General features: G+C 47.8%; 2 long non-coding RNA genes across 2 annotated transcripts; both read right to left on the reverse strand.

Annotated features, from left to right (window-relative positions):
- Nucleotides 1-459: 459 nt before the first annotated feature.
- LOC144144578 (uncharacterized) lies at nt 460-4,975 on the reverse strand. Its single transcript, XR_013317279.1, has 2 exons — nt 4,708-4,975; nt 460-580 (listed from the first exon to the last, which is right to left on the reverse strand). It is a non-coding gene; the product is annotated as an uncharacterized LOC144144578 (long non-coding RNA).
- A 3,302-nt stretch (nt 4,976-8,277) lies between these two features.
- Nucleotides 8,278-16,912, reverse strand: LOC144146051 (uncharacterized). Its single transcript, XR_013317642.1, has 4 exons — nt 16,756-16,912; nt 15,013-15,135; nt 12,335-12,464; nt 8,278-8,433 (listed from the first exon to the last, which is right to left on the reverse strand). It is a non-coding gene; the product is annotated as an uncharacterized LOC144146051 (long non-coding RNA).
- Nucleotides 16,913-18,119: the final 1,207 nt, after the last annotated feature.

An 18,119-nucleotide genomic window follows, 5' to 3' on the forward strand; every position in this document is an offset into this window, starting at 1 on the left:
GGAGAGAAAGACTTCCCTACTGTGTAAAAGTGTGTGCTGATAATCACACGTAAGCGATGTTTACAGTGTCTGTACAGCTATACCTGTCCCTGTCCGAAATCCCGCCACGCCGGGCATAGCGGAAGCTGCTGCCGGTCAAAATAGTGGATTATTGTAGTGGAGAACCCGCCATGCCAAATGGCGGGCACTATCGGGCACGCCGCTGGCGGGCATTGGCGGGCACTATTGGGGGGCATGGTGGTACAGATGGTGGCATACCCGTCTAGCGGGCTTAGGCGTCACTTGGGGGGCATGGTGGTACAGATGGCGCCATACCCGTCTAGCGGGCATAGGCGTCACAGGGAGAATAGTGGGTCGTGAATTTTTCTGGAATGGCAGCCGTCTTGACAGAATATGCATAGAATGCGTGGCTGCCGGGACACTTTTGCTGCTTAATGTGGAAAAAGTAATGCGAAACCGTGCGCTCACACCACAGCTTCATTTTATTGTGCACAGACCCTCTTTTCACGGCGGCTCGCCTCTGTAAATAACCTCCACAGGTACTTGAGGGCATAGTTGACGCACATTTCACCAGGGGATTCTGAAAGTAGAAGGCAGGCCACATATTTGGTCAAGGAAACTCACACAGACCTTCCATGTTTTGTTTGTTCGCAATAAAACGTGCTCTTTCCTTCTTATTAACATTTTAAGTCGCCTTCTTATTCTGATATATGAACTCAGCCTGGTTTAAGGATGAACGAGTGAAAACCATTGACAAAAAAAAAAACTACGGGAAATATAGTTCTCATTAAAAATATTTTCTGCCTTTCATTAACATACTGAAACCACAGGGCGTGAAAAGGAATAGTATAACAGTAAGAGGCCTAACACAAGCGTTGACCCGCAACCTGTATTAGCAAAATGGAAAAACACATGCAGGTGCGCACATGCGCAGAGGGAGAAGAAAATATTGATGCACCTTTGCAAACAATATTGCACTGAAAAACAAGAAAACACAGGATAAAGCGTGTGTAGAGGGGGTTGAGAAATCACTTGAGCATATGGCCGACAATCTTGGCTTCTTTTTTGTGGAGCGTAATCAAGGTGTGGCTTACGCAGTCAGCTTTTTAAATGTTCACGTAAAAGGCTTCTAGTATCTCCCTAACCATTCCATTTCTAAGCTCGAAGTGCCCCTTGCTATCATCGAAACAGGGTTTGCACCCACACTTATTGCAAGTTGCAGGTGAAATTGCGTACGTGCAATCCTTTATCGTCCCCGAGTGCGCTTCTAGTCTTACATTTAAGAAGGGCTCCACCTGCCCCATGTACTCTCCTTCACAAGACAGCGGTATTGGGTAAACGGCACACATTTTACAAGGCAACAAGCACACGTGTGTTTACACCATGTGAACGTTTTTTTGTTGTTCACCAATGAAAAAAATAAAGCCGGCCTATTTTGTTCTTGGCTGAGTAAAAGGGTTGCATACTATATAGGGACCCCACATTTTTTGCCTGCGTGCCGTTTTGTGCATGTACGGCAAGACAACTCAGCAAAGGAACTCGTGAAATGTGCGGTCATGCCCTACATGCACAAGATGGCACATGGGCTGAAAAATGTGGGGTCTCGATATGGCGTGCAAATCCTTTTCTCAGCTAAGAACAAAATAGGCAGGCTTTGTTTGTTGGTGAACAAAAAGCGTCCACATAACGCCAGTTTTACAACTTCCAAAGTCAAGCACACGCGTGCTTTTGTGCCTTGTAAAATGCGTGTCGTTTACCAGATACTGCTCTCTTGCATAACAGTGTACGTGGGGCATATGGGAGCTGCTGAAAAGAGCACCCACAGACGATAAAACATCACACGTATGCAAATTTACCCGCACAGTGAAGAAAAGTGTGCATTCAAACCTCGATTCGGTGATAATGAGGGGCTCTTCGAGCATAGAAATCGGATGCTTAGGAATATAGTAGAAGCCTTAAACATTACCCTTTATAAATCAAAATATTCCGGCACTCCTTGGGCTGCACCGTCCGGCTGCTTCCTGTGGGTACTGCGGGCAGACCAGCCGCTGCCCCAGCCGAATGCCACCGCTCACATTGGAATGCATTTTGTGCGTCTCATATGGCGTGAAAATGTGTAAATGCCTTTTCATTTGATGTGTCATCATGCCACAGCTTACTGCCTCAAAGCACATTCAAGGAAAACGAGAACTAATTCTTATGCCAGGCTTGACCACGCTGCACACAGATGCAGTGTGTCACAGCGTGTCGCATGTCGTGAATGAAGGGTGTTGCGCATTCTCGTCAAAATCACGAACTATGTGGTTCGATTTTGTGGGGACCTGTGTTTCCCTACGCCTCGTCTGCACATGCTTTTGCGAACCAGGAGCCGCCGTTTTGGGCGGCCGGCGCATCGTGTGAGCCATGACCTCTTCGTGACCCCATGCGATGCGCCGAACCCGAACCCGTGCGCGAGTCTTCGGATTCCTCAGGGCTAGTGTACGGCTCGTAGCACTTTCTCTAGCGAAGCTAGCCGGGGTCCTCTGCTATCCCGTACGTTAGCCCACAATTTGTAGTGCCAGTCTTTCTAATGTGCATTGTTATACCCAGGTGTTTACAGCTACTTGCCGTCTTTTTAATTCCCACGTTCAAGTCCCGTGCTCAGACAGAAATTCACATGCACAGAGGCCATCCGTTCAAGTGTGACAGCGCCGCTGTTGACTGCACTAACAAGCAATGCAAGCACAAAATATTAGTGCAAAAATATCCTGAAGAAATAAGCGTATAGATATACAATGAGACAAACCCACAGAAGCATAATAGAAAGACACACATCGCTTGCGTATTTTTCCTTACTTCATTCCAAGTGTGTCATTCACTGCTTTACTCCTACATGAAGTCTAATCACCCTATAAATTTTCCTGGGGCTCACGGTGCTGTGCAAATGGGTCATCACGCTGAACTGAAAACACTGAATCAAGCAGTTTGGCACAAAGAGCAAAAAAGTGTGGCTGCATGTTTCTTCTAGAAACCTGTTACTGACCCCCTTGACGTCCATTGCTGACTTTGGGTATTTACAAGCGTGCTGTCAATCATTCTCGCTCAAATTGTGGCCTGTGAGGATCTATTTTGCTGCACTACCCTTTTGTGGTCAATTGTTGTAGGTGACTTTGCAATACTCGAGGGATTAGCTGCACACTCGCCCTTCTCACATACCCGTGCTGCAACGCAAGCAAAGGGTTGATTTTCGCAGACCTTGGCCTCGTAAAATAAACACAGCTAACTTCTAGAAAAACTGAGTTTCTGACAGCAACTGCATTTAGGTCAATAAACGGGCTTTCTAAACTGGCGTGCCACACCTTTTCTTTTTTGCTGCTCGTGCCAAGCTGCTGGATAGGAAGTACTTTCGGTTCAACATGAAGACCCATTTGCGCAGCGCTGCAAGCCTCCAGAAAATTTATAGACTTCGCACATGTATACGCTTGAGTAAAGTATTAAATTGGGGGAGTTGGCTAAGTTCATTTCGTACAACAGTGCAAACACACAGACAGAAGGAAGAAAAAACATGCAAGCTCTGTGTCTTTTCTTCCTTATGCTTCTGTGTGTTTGCACCATCGTACGATATCTATACGCCTATTTCTGTGGGTTAGTTCTTGCATGAAGACTTTGCAGTTGTGTTGGTTGGTCAACAGCAGCGCAGTCATGCTTGAACGGGTAGCTTCCATACATGGTGTATTTCACGCAGGGCATGGTGACTTGGAGGTGGGATTTAAAAAGAAAGCAAGCGGCTGTAATAACCCGGGTACAACAGTGGGCATCGAGAAGTCTGGCACTACAAAATAGAGCCACACAAGTCATGTTTTTGTCGAAAACAACATGCCACACACTGCATTCAGTCTGTGCAGCATGGTCAAGCCTCGCATAAGAATTAGTTCTCGTTTCCCTTGAATGTGCTCTCTGGTGAACAAGCTAACTGTGGCATGATACATCAAATGGGAAGGCGCTTACCAATTTTCAAGCCACACGAGACGCACGATATGCAGTCCACGATGCGAGCGATGCCACGCTGCGGGGACGGCAGCTGGCGTGCCCACATTCCCCCACAAAGTGCTTGCATGGCAGCACATTGATCACGGAAAAATGCTGCGCCCAGGGAGAGCCAGGCAATTATGGTCTATAAAGGCGACTGCGTAATCCAGACCTCGATTACGTCCCACAAAAAAAAAAGCCAAGCTAGTTGGCCATATGCTCACGTGACTTGTCAGCCCCTCTCCACACCCCTTTTCTTCCAACTTCTTGTCTTTTTAGCGCATTATCCTATGCAAAGCTGCATCCGTCTTTTCTTCTCCCTCTGTGCAGGTGCGTAGTTGCATGTATATGCGCATTCTTTCTGTTGCCTAATAAACACTAGTTCGAGTCAGGACTAGTGTTCTTCCCCTTTTTGTTGTCCTGTCCTTTTCCAGCGTGTTGTTTCCCACAATCATAAATGTCTGAAGTCCCCTCCCATTTTTTAACTAGAAACTACCCCTCAGCCTGAACTCAAGTTGAAGAGCTGGGAACAGGTTTTTTTTCTGTAATTAATACCTATTCCCCAGTAAAAATACCAACTCAAAACCGGCGTGTCAGCCAGTTGGAAACATCTTATATGCTCTAAATATTACATGAATTGACAATATAATCTTGACCTATTTTTTTAAAAAGCGCACGATAATATAGATGTTCACATACTTTTTCAAGTTCCACATTGATGAAAGATGCTGTCTTCTCTATCGCCCATGCCATGCTGTAGAAAGTCTGCCCCGTCCATCCTGTACCGCCGCTTCTGTAGGGTTGCCAGATCGAGGCAGAAGTCTCCATAGGATGTGTTCCGCATCAGCCACGTCCATTTTTCGTCAGGCACATCCACATTTGGACCAATCTGCACTTGCAATTAGAAAACAAAGCAATTAATTTTAAAATCCCAACTGATCAACTTGCGCTCTTTGAATCAGGTATAAAGTACTATATTGTCACGTAGCCAAGGACGAAGCAGTTGTTTGGAAAAGAAACAAGTTTATTGGAGCGAACTTGTGCTCCCCTAACAACTGAAAAGAATACAGAGGCGGCGAAGCAGTGGTCAACAAAGTGACGTACGTGCGTCGGCGAGCGTCGCAGAATCGAATGCCCCGGCGTCTGCTCTGCAGGCTTTTTATCTTTCGGCGCGCGTGGTTCTGGAACCGTCGATTCGCATCGAGAACATTGTAGATGCAAGAAGATTATTCCGGGATGTTCACGTTAGATCGGAATGCTCTCCCTATCTGAACAGATAACACATGCGGCACAGAAAGAAAGAATGGAACACGCGCTTCCCTTGGCACGGAGATAACACAGACCGGCGCAGCCGGGCGGTAAAAGCAAAACACAAATAAACAAACCCAATGCATGGTTCGTGGCATTACCCCCCCTCTAAGAGTGCATCGACCCGATGCTAACATAAGCGACAGTCCGAAAATGAAAATAAAAGTTCGTCATCGTTCGTAGAAAGGTTTTAAGCGAACCACGTGGACGACTTCGGGCCGCGTACGTCGTCGTGATGTGCCGGAGTCACCATCGGGGATCACTTCGTAGGTAAGTTGGCCAACACGTCGCAGAATCTGGTAGGGTCCGAAATACCGTCGCAGAAGTTTCTCGCTCAGTCCGCGTCGTCGGATGGGAGTCCAAACCCACACACGATCCCCTGGTTGGTACTCGGCGTCTCGGCGTCGGAGGTTGTAGCGGCCGGCATCCACCAGCTGCTGGTCCCTTATACGAACTCGAGCGAGCTGGCGGGCCTCCTCCGCACGTTGAAGGTATCCTTGGACGTCGGCGTTGAGGTCGTCGTCTTCTACATGCGGAAGCATGGCGTCGAGCATCGTAGTCGGTCGTCTTCCGTAGACAAGCTCGAACGGTGTCATCTGCGTAGTTTCCTGCGTCGCTGTATTGTACGCAAACGTGACATACGGGAGGACTTCGTCCCAAGTCTTATGTTCAACGTCGACGTACATGGACAGCATATCCGCAATCGTCTTGTTCAGACGTTCTGTTAGTCCGTTCGTTTGGGGGTGGTACGCCGTCGTTCTTCGGTGATCCGTGTTGCTGTAGCGTAAGACTCCTTGCATCAGCTCCGCGGTAAAGGCCGTTCCGCGGTCCGTAATTAGGACTTCAGGGGCTCCATGTCGCAGCACAACTTGGTTTATAAAGAACTTGGCGACTTCTTGTGCAGTCCCCCGCGGAAGAGCGGCGGTCTCTGCGTAGCGCGTCATGTAGTCTGTCGCTACGACAATCCACTTGTTCTCCGATCGTGACGTCGGGAACGGGCCTAGAAGGTCCATTCCAATTTGTTGAAAGGGCCTCCGCGGGACGGCGATCGGCTGTAGAAGTCCGGCGCGTCTTGTCGGCGGCGTTTTTCGTCGCTGGCAGTCCCGGCAACTCCGAACGTAGTGGGTGACGTCGGATGTAAGGCGGGGCCAGAAGTACTTCGCCTTAATTTTTGCAATAGTGCGAGCTGTGCCGAGAGGTCCGGAAGACGGGTCGTCGTGGGACGCTTCCAAAATTTCGTCACGAAGGTCTGCGGGGATGACAAGTAGATAATTCGTTCTTGTTCCGGGGCTGAAATTCTTCTTCACGAGGACGGAGTTTCTGAGGCTGAATGCTGGTAAGTTACGCTTGAACGCTCTAGGCACGGCGACGTTTCGTCCTTCGAGGTAGTCGATCATTACTCGCAAGTCGGGGTCGGCACGCTGCTGGGCGGGTAGGTTGCTCTCCGTAACAACCCCGAAGAACGCACTGTCTTCATCGGAGTCTTGTGGTGGTGGGTCGAAAGGGGCGCGGGACAGGCAGTCGGCGTCGGAGTGTTTCCCGCCGGATTTGTAGACGATTGTAATGTCGAACTCTTGCAGGCGCAAACTCCACCGCCCAAGACGGCCAGAGGGGTCCTTCAAATTGGCGAGCCAACACAGCGCATGGTGGTCTGTTACAACCTTGAACGGTCTGCCATACACGTATGGGCGAAATTTTGAAATCGCCCATATAATAGCCAGGCACTCTTTTTCGGAGGCAGAGTAGTTTTTCTCCTCCTTCGACAGACCACGGCTGGCATAGGCGATTACGTTTTCGCACCCGCTTTGTTTTTGGACAAGGACGGCACCCAAGCCTATATCACTGGCGTCCGTGTGTATTTCCGTTTCGGCGTTGTCGTCGAAATGAGCGAGCACGGGCGGGCTTTGCAGGTGTTTTTGCAGCTTGCAGAATGCCTTTTCTTGGTCGTCTTCCCAGCTGAAAGCGGTGCTATCTCTCGTCAAGCGCGTGAGCGGCTCTGCAATCCGTGCGAAGTTTGCGACGAAGCGCCGGTAGTATGCGCACAGTCCAAGAAATCTGCGCACGCCCTTCTTGTCTTTCGGCCTTGGGAAGTTCGCTATGGCTGAAGTTTTCGCCGGGTCAGGCAGGACTCCCGCGGCGTTGACGACATGGCCCAAAAACTTCAGTTCCTCGTACGCGAAGCGGCACTTTTCAGGCTTCAGCGTTAACCCCGACGTACGGATGGCCTCGAGTACTGACTGCAACCTTGCGAGGTGTTCGTCGAAAGTCCGGGAGAATACCACAACGTCGTCGAGGTATACGAGGCAGGTGTGCCACTTCAGGCCAGCTAGCACAGTGTCCACGACTCTTTGGAACGTTGCTGGTGCCTTGCATAGCCCAAACGGCATTACCTTGAACTCGTATAGGCCGTCCGGGGTTATGAATGCAGTCTTCTCTCGATCTCTCTCGTCCACTTCAATTTGCCAGTAGCCGGTCTTCAGGTCCATCGATGAGAAGTACCTCGCATGGCAGAGGTGGTCGAGGGCGTCGTCGATTCGTGGCAGGGGGTACACGTCCTTTTTGGTGATTTTGTTCAGTCGCCGGTAGTCAACGCAAAACCTTAATGTGCCGTCTTTTTTCTTTTCGAGTACGACGGGCGCAGCCCAGGGGCTTTTCGATGGCTGTATAATGTCATCGCTCAGCATGTCGTCGACTTGAGTCCTCCCATTTTTTAACTAGAAACTACCCCTCAGCCTGAACTCAAGTTGAAGAGCTGGGAACAGGTTTTTTTTCTGTAATTAATACCTATTCCCCAGTAAAAATACCAACTCAAAACCGGCGTGTCAGCCAGTTGGAAACATCTTATATGCTCTAAATATTACATGAATTGACAATATAATCTTGACCTATTTTTTTAAAAGCGCACGATAATATAGATGTTCACATACTTTTTCAAGTTCCACATTGATGAAAGATGCTGTCTTCTGTATCGCCCATGCCATGCTGTAGAAGGTCTGCCCCGTCCATCCTGTACCGCCGCTTCTGTAGGGTTGCCAGATCGAGGCAGAAGTCTCCATAGGATGTGTTCCGCATCAGCCACGTCCATTTTTCGTCAGGCACATCCACATTTGGACCAATCTGCACTTGCAATTAGAAAACAAAGCAATTAATTTTAAAATCCCAACTGATCAACTTGCGCTCTTTGAATCAGGTATAAAGTACTATATCCTGTGTTGAGGTTGTACCTTACTTTATTAGAAAGTTAAATAATGTAACCAAACTTTACTGGTCACATAAATCCAAAGATTTGATCAAATAAATGTTGTCGTGCTCTGCAACATGCTATACGACTGGTTCTCAAATGGGGGTCCGCGAGAGCACTTCAGGGGTCCGTGAAGCCTCTTTCAAAACTTTTCCCCTGCCACTGTTTTCTCGATTTTGCCAGAACTTCCTTGATATGCAAAAAGGTGGCCTCGCTGCATTACATGTATGTTTAGTTTCTCTGCATAGTGCATATTTTAACACCTTCTTTCCGCACAACATGCCAGCTACGACAAGAGATAAAAAGGCCTACCTAAGGCAGCATATAACTGTTCAAAGACTTGTACATACAAGTACAAATTGTTTGACATAATGACACCGATCAACATATGCTCAATCGTGGGGTCCCCACTGTTTCGCAAGCGAACCACCGCGAACCACTGCGCTGCTATACTATTGAAGTTTTGGTAGGCCAAAAGATAACACACACCCGCCGCAGTGGCTCAGTGGCTAAGGCGTTGCGCTGCCGAGCACAAGGGCATGGGTTGGATTCCCGGCCAATTTTACCCTAGTGGCGCGTAGATGGGCAAAGAGCAAAGCCGGCCGCCCCACCTAGCTTAATTTTGGTTCAACTAAGATTATGCCTGGTTATGCTTGGAAACTCGGCCAAGTATTATGTGTAGTTTTTTTGAAATGCGGACAAGTTTTAAAAGAAAGCTTTCTGCCTCTACCAGCCAACGGTTTCCTCGTGGAGTGCGCAACAAGAAACTCCCAACGTGGCTGAGGAGGAGGAGGAGGGCTCTTTTCACTCATGGAGCACTGTGTAGATGGAGCGGCAAAGGGCGCTATTACCCAGCGTTCCCCGAACGCCGGAGTTGCTTTCGGAGCTGTGCACCCCAGCGGGCACGTTGGCTAAACCATTCCGCTGGCTTTGTCATCTGCTTTAGCGACGGTTGTTTGGGCCTGTTCTTGTGCAGCTTCGCGTACATTGCACGGTTCCTTCACACGACTTTTCTAACTTGCTCTACAGCACCTCCTGGGTAACCCAGATCCGACAGAATTAAGTGGCCATACACCAAAGATATGTTTAGGATTGGTTTGGAGGGCAGGAAAACAAAATGTACAGACCCCTTTACAGACATCTGGTCACTAGAGAAACGCTACCTTTTGCGCAGTGCTTGCCACAAATGGGACTCTGTTTTCTAAATTACTGAATACAAATTTGGTTATGTTTTAACAGGCATTACAGAAGGCAAAAGAATCAACGGGATCTGATAAATAGCGATTATAAAAGTTCCCTCAGCTTTCTCGCAATTCTCAACCTTACTAAGCTAACTAGTTATCGGTATAAATGGGAATCACTAAGCTCACATGCCGAATTGCTTCGGTGTCTGCGCTTGTGTCGTGCGGTGGTGTAGCCCCTAGCTAGCTCATCAGAATGACGAGGTTCCGCTGTCTCACCCTTAGAAAGACGCTCGTCACCGTTTTCTTTTTGCTGACACACGGCCGGGATACAGCGGCGGCGTCCGGCGCTCTAGCCCGGCCATGGCCAACGCTGCTGCAATCGGGACGCTGCCCCCGTGAATTCCAGATAATGGCTGGCAGAATATGTGGTTTCACTCTTTGCACTGCCACGTTTGTGAATTCAACAAACGGCATGGGCAATTGTGGGTGTCGTTTACAGCTTTGCTTTCCAACCACCTTTAAAGCGTGGATTGGAAGCAATTTTTTTTTGCTCGGTGTCGTCGTTAGACCCCAAAAGAGGAATGACCACTCAGTGATGAAAGAATGTACAACGTATGCGTGCCAACCAACTTTGCAATGAAGCCCAATGTGTGCGGTGGCCACTTTTTTAATTGGAGGTGAAAAGCATAAGTGCGTGCATGTTCCAAGATTTTGGCACACATTAAAGATCCCCAGGTGGTCAAAATTAATCTTGAGCCCTCCACTACAGTGTGCCTCATCGCCTTTGTAGCGTCGGCGAATACACCATACAATCAATTAATGCAGCTCGAAGGGTAATGGAGAGCACAGAGGGACAATCGTTTGCTAAAGAACTTTTTGAACTCCTTTGCTCTCAACCATTTGGCTGTGTGGTCTGGTGTCTGGGATGCTAATTAAGTTGATTAATGTTAATGTTTCACCGACAATTCGCTTCTTTCACTGCCCTAAGTCATGCAAGGATTGAGCCATAGTGAAGCTGCAGGATTTCTTTCTACGCGAACGCTGCAAAACCCAGCAGCACACGTTTGTACAAGTTTGAAATTGTCTGTTTACATGTTCCGCGATGCTTTGCACTGTGGTAGTAGTAGTCATCATATGCAAAAATATCGTCGTGGTCCTTTTGACGAGCACTGCATGCACCACTTGACAACAGCTGGGGCGCAGTGGTGCGCTTACATGCACGACGCATGCGCTGCTTTCCTCGATTTGCGTAGAGGTTTCATGGAGCAGGTGTTTAGCAACTGTGGCGTTGCTGGTCACTAGGCAACCCAAGGCACTCCTCCAACATTTTGCTTTTTTTTTTTTGCTAAAGGCACTCTGCATGCAGGGGTCAGTTGGCGGTTACTCGAGGCACACGCTCACGAGCACTCGGCATTTTTGGGGTATTTTAAACGCATTAGCGCCACACATTACAGCCAGCTACAACAGTTGCACTGTTCAAACAGCGCGCATGGGAGAAAAATGCTGCATGAAAGCCAGTCCGTAGTCCAGCATTCCAGTGTCTATGAGTATATACTGGCAGATTGACCATAACGTGCTTTCATTTCTATTTATCACACTGCGCACCAGGGGGGAAGTTTTGTACCAGCACCATCATCATCATCAGTGCCATCACCACCACGAGTATGAAATGGCTGATCAAACACGACTGCCCACCTGGGCGGTTGGTCTTCAGCGCTCCCAGTTCTGGCCGGGCCTACGCGTACACAATAATGTAGCAAGCCGCATCCGCAACAACCAAATCTGCTTCTTAAAATAAATTCTAATCTACCCAAAATTTTTGTTTAATGCTTTTGAAGTAAGCCATAACCGAGCACATGCAACTGAGAAAACAGTGTTAATAGAATAGCTTATTGCAGGACAGCTATTGAAATGTGCGACGGTAAAACTCTGGAGTGCTGTATCACTGCTTCGTGCGGGTTATTTTTATGCGTACACGATTGAAACCAGGTCATTCATCTTTTACAAATAGCTGCTGCAATCAGGCCACTATTCGTAAACTCGAAGCGCCAAGGCTAGTACAGAGGCCACATTGTCTACTGCGACTTGTGTGGTAGGAACACGTTACACTTCTTACTGTACACGTTTTTCACTGCTTTTTCACGACATAATTAGCCACGACAAAGTATTGTTCTTCCATAGAAAAAAAAGTGCGAAACAAGCCACTTCCGGCACGTATCTGCAGGCTGTCGGGAGCGGCTGCCATTCTCAGCATCGGTTCCCAAAACCCAAACCCCAATTTATTGGACCGTCTGTGCTGTGTGCAATCAGGTTTTAAACCAGTTGCTGACGCTACCGTTCTTTTTATGTCGACTATTAGACAGCATTCTTGCATGGCCAAAAATTCAAGTGCAGTTGTACTTTAAGAACCAATATTTTCTAAGAAATAACTGTTCATAGAACTTTGCTCTTGAGTGCTGTGCATGCATCCAGCTGAAGTGGTAAGTTAAAAGAAAAGTGCTGCCGAGATTTAAATTGCAGGCTAAATTCTGGTTTTTTGGCTCCTTATGATTCATTAGTGTACAGCAACGACAAGGGAAAAAATTCTGCTTACCTGCCCATCTACAGCTGCAAACATTTTCAAAACTGGCTCAGGGAGGAAGGGAAGAGGGGACACCACAGCTCCAGCAACACCTTTCCTCCAGCAAGCGAACCTGGTGGTGGTCGCACCGGCACTGCAACTGCTAAAAGCAGATACAAATGAGGATCAGGCTCAATATACTGAAACAGTTCAAATGCAAACATAAAGGCCCAATGTAATGCATTGAAAGTCCACGTGGGTTCCTAAGAAAAATGGTCAGCCGTGTCGTTAGCTGGCTGCTCCAAGCAATGCTATTATGGGCAATAATTGTTGCATTGTGCACCAGAAGGCACTAATTATCAGGACAGAAGTGCAGTGGATCTTAGTAGCATATTCTACTGTCACCGCACATCTGCCACCAATTTGTTTTACGAGAAAGCCCTGGAAGCAGGTGCACATTCTCGAGACTAGCCTGCAGCCGGCAAAGGTTATTCTCCTCTACTCCATCATTGGTAGCCATTTGCTAGCAGCGTGATCAGCGTCAAATATGTTTGTCCGATTCTTCGCCAGCTTTTTTTTATGTCCACATGTACTAATTAACTGGAACTGCCAAACAAGTGGGAGGAAAAAGTGCAGAGCTGGAAAGCAGTAAAAGCTTTCTAAGCACTAAGATGAGAATAAGCATGTTTGTTTCGATGCCCACGTCACCCTGACATAACGAACCAGCAGAGCACACGTGGAGATCATTAATGAAGAGAGGCCCGGTAGAAAAAAGAAAATATGGTGGGCCATCTGATGTTTTTTTTTCCTTTTTTACTGTTCATCACCATCACCATGCTTCACCGCACTTCCAGATGTGATGTCTGCTGCTAGACTAACCATTCAATGAGAGGGGGCAGACATCCACATTAGTAATTTAAGTTGCCGTGGGTGATTATGAAGCCCAAAGAAGCCTTGCTTTGAAAAAATAAAAAAAACGTGCCATGGCCAACAGTCAGTTCCCATCAGCTCAAATGTGAAACCTGAAACCTGCAACACTTAATCCTGAATAACCCACTGGCAACTTGTTCTCTATAGTTCAAAGGCTTGCGGTCACTCACATGAAGAAAAAGGTTAAAGATAACTTCGTTTAGCCATCATTAAGTGCATGCCATCCTAATCATGCATAAAACTAATTTGCAGTTATAGCTCCATATTAATTACAAGCTAGTTAGGTACGTCAACACCTCTTAGCCTCCCAATTCGGGCTGTGGTATCGTGACGGCTCTCCTCCTCGTTTTTTGGATAAAGCCAACTATTACAAGACTACCTCCATCTTTTTTTACTTGACACTTGTAACATCTTATATTTCTGCTTCAAAATGCGGTTAAATTATGTGCATGTTCATGGTGGAACAAAACTGTTCACAGGGTAAGAAAACTAATAATAAATTGAGCACATCAAGCTCACTATTTTGCTCAACCGGTGTTGCAGGTTTAAAAAGCTGTAAGATGTGCCAAAACATAAGAACAAACCCCGAAGTAAATAAGCAGACACCATCACGCTAGCCGAAAGCCAACACCAAGCCTCGTTACGTTTAATTACAAACTGAAACAGTTCTAGGCAGCAATATGATGAAAGCAGTGATAACTTATCTAGATGCGTGCAAAGATGGTGCAAGTTTGGAAATTAGACTTCGTTATGTTACCTAGCCATCTGATCGGTCAACCTTATCTGTGTCAAAACATTATAAGCAAAGTAGTAACACTGCTAAGGCTCAAATGCTTTGTAAAACAATCCTTAAATTCAAATAGGCAAATTCAGCTTAAGCAGACACCATCACGCTAGCCGAAAGCCAACACCAAGCCTCGTTACGTTTAATTACAAACTGAAACAGTTCTAGGCAGCAATATGATGAAAGCAGTGATAACTTATCTAGATGCATGCAAAGATGGTGCAAGTTTGGAAATTAGACTTCGTTATGTTACCTAGCCATCTGATCGGTCAACCTTATCTGTGTCAAAACATTATAAGCAAAGTAGTAACACTGCTAAGGCTCAAATGCTTTTTTAAAACAATCCTTAAACTCAAATAGGCAAATTCAGCTTAAGCAGACACCATCACGCTAGCCGAAAGCCAACACCAAGCCTCGTTACGTTTAATGACAAACTGAAACAGTTCTAGGCAGCAATATGATGAAAGCAGTGATAACTTATCTAGATGCGTGCAAAGATGGTGCAAGTTTGGAAATTAGACTTCGTTATGTTACCTAGCCATCTGATCGGTCAACCTTATCTGTGTCAAAACATTATAAGCAAAGTAGTAACACTGCTAAGGCTCAAATGCTTTTTAAAACAATCCTTAAACTCAAATAGGCAAATTCAGCTTAAGCAGACACCATCACGCTAGCCGAAAGCCAACACCAAGCCTCGTTACGTTTAATGACAAACTGAAACAGTTCTAGGCAGCAATATGATGAAAGCAGTGATAACTTATCTAGATGCGTGCAAAGATGGTGCAAGTTTGGAAATTAGACTTCGTTATGTTACCTAGCCATCTGATCGGTCAACCTTATCTGTGTCAAAACATTATAAGCAAAGTAGTAACACTGCTAAGGCTCAAATGCTTTTTAAAACAATCCTTAAACTAAAATAGGCAAATTCAGCTTACTGAAATTGAAGAAGGAACATAATGCAAGACAATTCACAACTGCAGAAAAGCAATGTGGTCACCATTTTTTTACTAGGCCCGAACACACTCAACGTCCCACGAGAAGTCTCGTCCATTGACTGGGAGTACGTCGTGCCCGTTCTTTATCTTCAAAGCAACTTCTCTGCCTGCAAGCGGCCAATGGCCTGCAAAATGCAGATTTTATCAACCAACATGCCAGATGCAGTCATTTTTCCTCGAACCTGGTGCACCCAAATGCAGAATCACAGAGATCACCAGGCTGCCTTGCCCACTGTAGGGTAGATTATGAAAATCACTCCTATACAACATTAGGCTGAGCGTAAACATGCCGTAACTGACAAAAACCACGGGGCATGAATATCAGCAATCAATATTTCAAATGATCCTTCTAATTTTTCTCTGAGAATTATTGGTAAGAACAGTAACATTTACCGCAATAATAGCACAAAAAATAAAATGATAAGGCAAACATTTATTTTGAAATATACACGCTCTGTGCATTCAGAAGCTACGCCACTCGAAAGATGTGTAGAGGCATGCGGGAATGTGGTCTGTTCACACAAGTGTTGTATACAGGGGTGCAAAACTTGGGCTTTACATATCAGGGAAGTTTGTCTGAAGGTAAAACGTTCCCAGATGGAATGCACAAGACATTTAGCAGCTGCTCATTTATTTACATGAAAAAGAACTGAGAACCCCTTTTTTAGTTTGGGGGTTCCACGCACTGAATCTGCACACAGACTACGGGATGCGCGAATTTGAGGGATCCTCCCAATTTAAACCACCCTGGTTTCGTAAAAATGCACTGAAATATCGACACTACTGTTTTTTTTTTTTGTATCTATCAGAAGAACTGCAATGGCCGCTGATCACTACCGAAAAAGCCAGCGCAGATAAAACAGGCATGCTCTTTTGAAGCACTTGCGCTTCTGCAAGGTAACTTTTCACAATTAGGAATGAAATGAAAGGAGTGCCTCGCGGGGAATATGATACTTTGGATGGGCATGGGAGAACCAGAAGGCAAACCCCTTTCGACATGGAGAGTCTGAACGCACATTTTATTGCCACTTACAAAAAGTTTCGACCTCTACTGCGCGCGCAAGGCAGCGGCCACCTGGTTACAACAACGCCGTTTATCCGTCCGTAGCACGCCAACGTCTAGACGAGGCACGATACGCGCAATGTTTCAACGTGGTCGCATAAAAATTTGTATAAATGCATATTCCCGAGGCGGCTGACGGACGCACAACACTATTCACGCTCATAATTGAACACATTAATACTGAAACATTCATAGTGCGGAGCGTGCTAGGGGGCCCTAAATATACTCCGATACCCTGCTCTAGACTGAATTCAAGGCACACCCCGCGTTTTACCTTTTTTTTTTGTTAGTGTACAGTTCTCCTAAAGAGAGTACTCAGCCGATTACACAGCTACGCATTATTTTTATAACCTGGAGGCTGGAGGGAAGTGGTATTTTTGGGTGGCTCATAGCGAAGAACAAGGCGGTAGCGTTTTCGGTGCGGTCAGTTTGACTAATGACACATGATTCTACTTCGCACAACCCAAGGCGCAAGCTTTGGAGCAAGTGCTGCTTACATACGTGACAAGACGGAAAAGGTCGCTTGTCAAATGCCAAATCTGCGTAACGCCGATATGATAGATATCGCACACCAACGCCAGCGATACGTTGCACACACAGAACGTCAGTCCTAAGGGCCGGCACCGGCTCGACAACAGTGCTCCGTTAAATACACTGGACTAGTAAACGACGTTTCACTTACCTTAACTGCCCAGCCGTACTTGTTCGTCCGGTAGATAAATCCATAGTCATCACGTAACCAGAAATTTCACGCCGCTGAGCATTTACCGAATCGTAGAACCACTGCACGCAGCCATGACGGTGGGAGCCGAGCGAGCCGCCGAAACGTCGCCGCCGTCGTCTGTGTCGCGCTGCCCCCCTGCCGGCGGCCAACTGAGTCGAGTGACGCGCGCCACGGCCTCCGCGATCGGCGTCCGGCGGCGCGCCGTTGCTCCGGCCGTCCCAATCGCCCGGAGAGAGCGTAAGTTGAAAAGGGGGCGTGGCCGCGTATGCGGCCGCACCGCGGCGCGCGCAGCCGATGGTTAGTAAGGTCCCTGAAAGAACTGGGTGGTGGTGGTGATTTATTAACCAAGGAGGGAAGAGAAAAGGCCTGGGGATATTGTTGAACTCAACGGGGAGTTCACCCTCATACGACCCAGTCCAGGGAAGGGGATTGGGGCTTCAAAGGATAGGAAGAGAGAAGGGGGAAGAGAAGAGCGGTAGGAGACTGGGAGATAGTCTATATCGCGTTCGTTTAGTCCATGACTCGATGGCTACAAACGCAGCGCTAGTCCTTTTGTAACCAGGAAGTTGACTACGTGCTGGAAGACCTCCCGTCGGATGGCGTCCGGTCCCGTGGGGAACAGGAAGTCTTCTAGCTTGTGGCTTGGGGCACCGAGTCGCTGGAGTTCGACCCGGAGTTGTGCTCTTGCGGTGTCGTGCTGCGGGCAAGAGCACAGCAAGTGCTCTAGCGTCTCAGGCTCTGGGCAGTCGGCGCAGGTGGGGGATGCTCGGCGGCCTTGGTGGTGCAAGCGCGCTCCCACGTTGCAGCAATTGAGCCGCAGGCGAAGAAGGAGCGACCGGGCGTCTCTGCTAATGCGTCCGGGCAAGACCCGTGGGGCCTGGCCACTGACGACTCGGGAATCTGGATGCATGGCCTCCACCACTCGTGCCAGGATAGTCCTTGCAGCGTCAAATGACACCACATCCCGGGAGGCTGGAACCCGTGCCTGGCGAGCAGCACCTTTGGCCAAGGCGTCTGCAACCTCGTTGCCTATGATGTTCACGTGCGATGGCAGCCAGTGAAGTCGCAGTGGACACCCCTGCGCTTCCACCGCATGAAGCTTGGCCGCCAGCGATCGCTCAACGTAGCCGCTAGAGCTGGCTGGCTGGTCGGCGGCACGCAGACGGAGGAGGGCAGACCGTGAGTCAGTCAGGATGATGGCCCCCCGGGCCTGGGTGCCCTGCCTGAGAAGAAGATCTGCAGCCAAGTGGAGTCCAGCCAGCTCTGCGTGGGTGGATGAGGCAGGGAAGGGCAGGCTGCACACCTGGCTGATGCCGAGTTCT

Source organism: Haemaphysalis longicornis, unplaced genomic scaffold (genome assembly GCF_048455015.1).
Source record: "Haemaphysalis longicornis isolate Haplotype H1 unplaced genomic scaffold, Haemaphysalis longicornis Haplotype H1 scaffold_7, whole genome shotgun sequence".
Lineage (NCBI taxonomy): Eukaryota > Metazoa > Arthropoda > Arachnida > Ixodida > Ixodidae > Haemaphysalis > Haemaphysalis longicornis.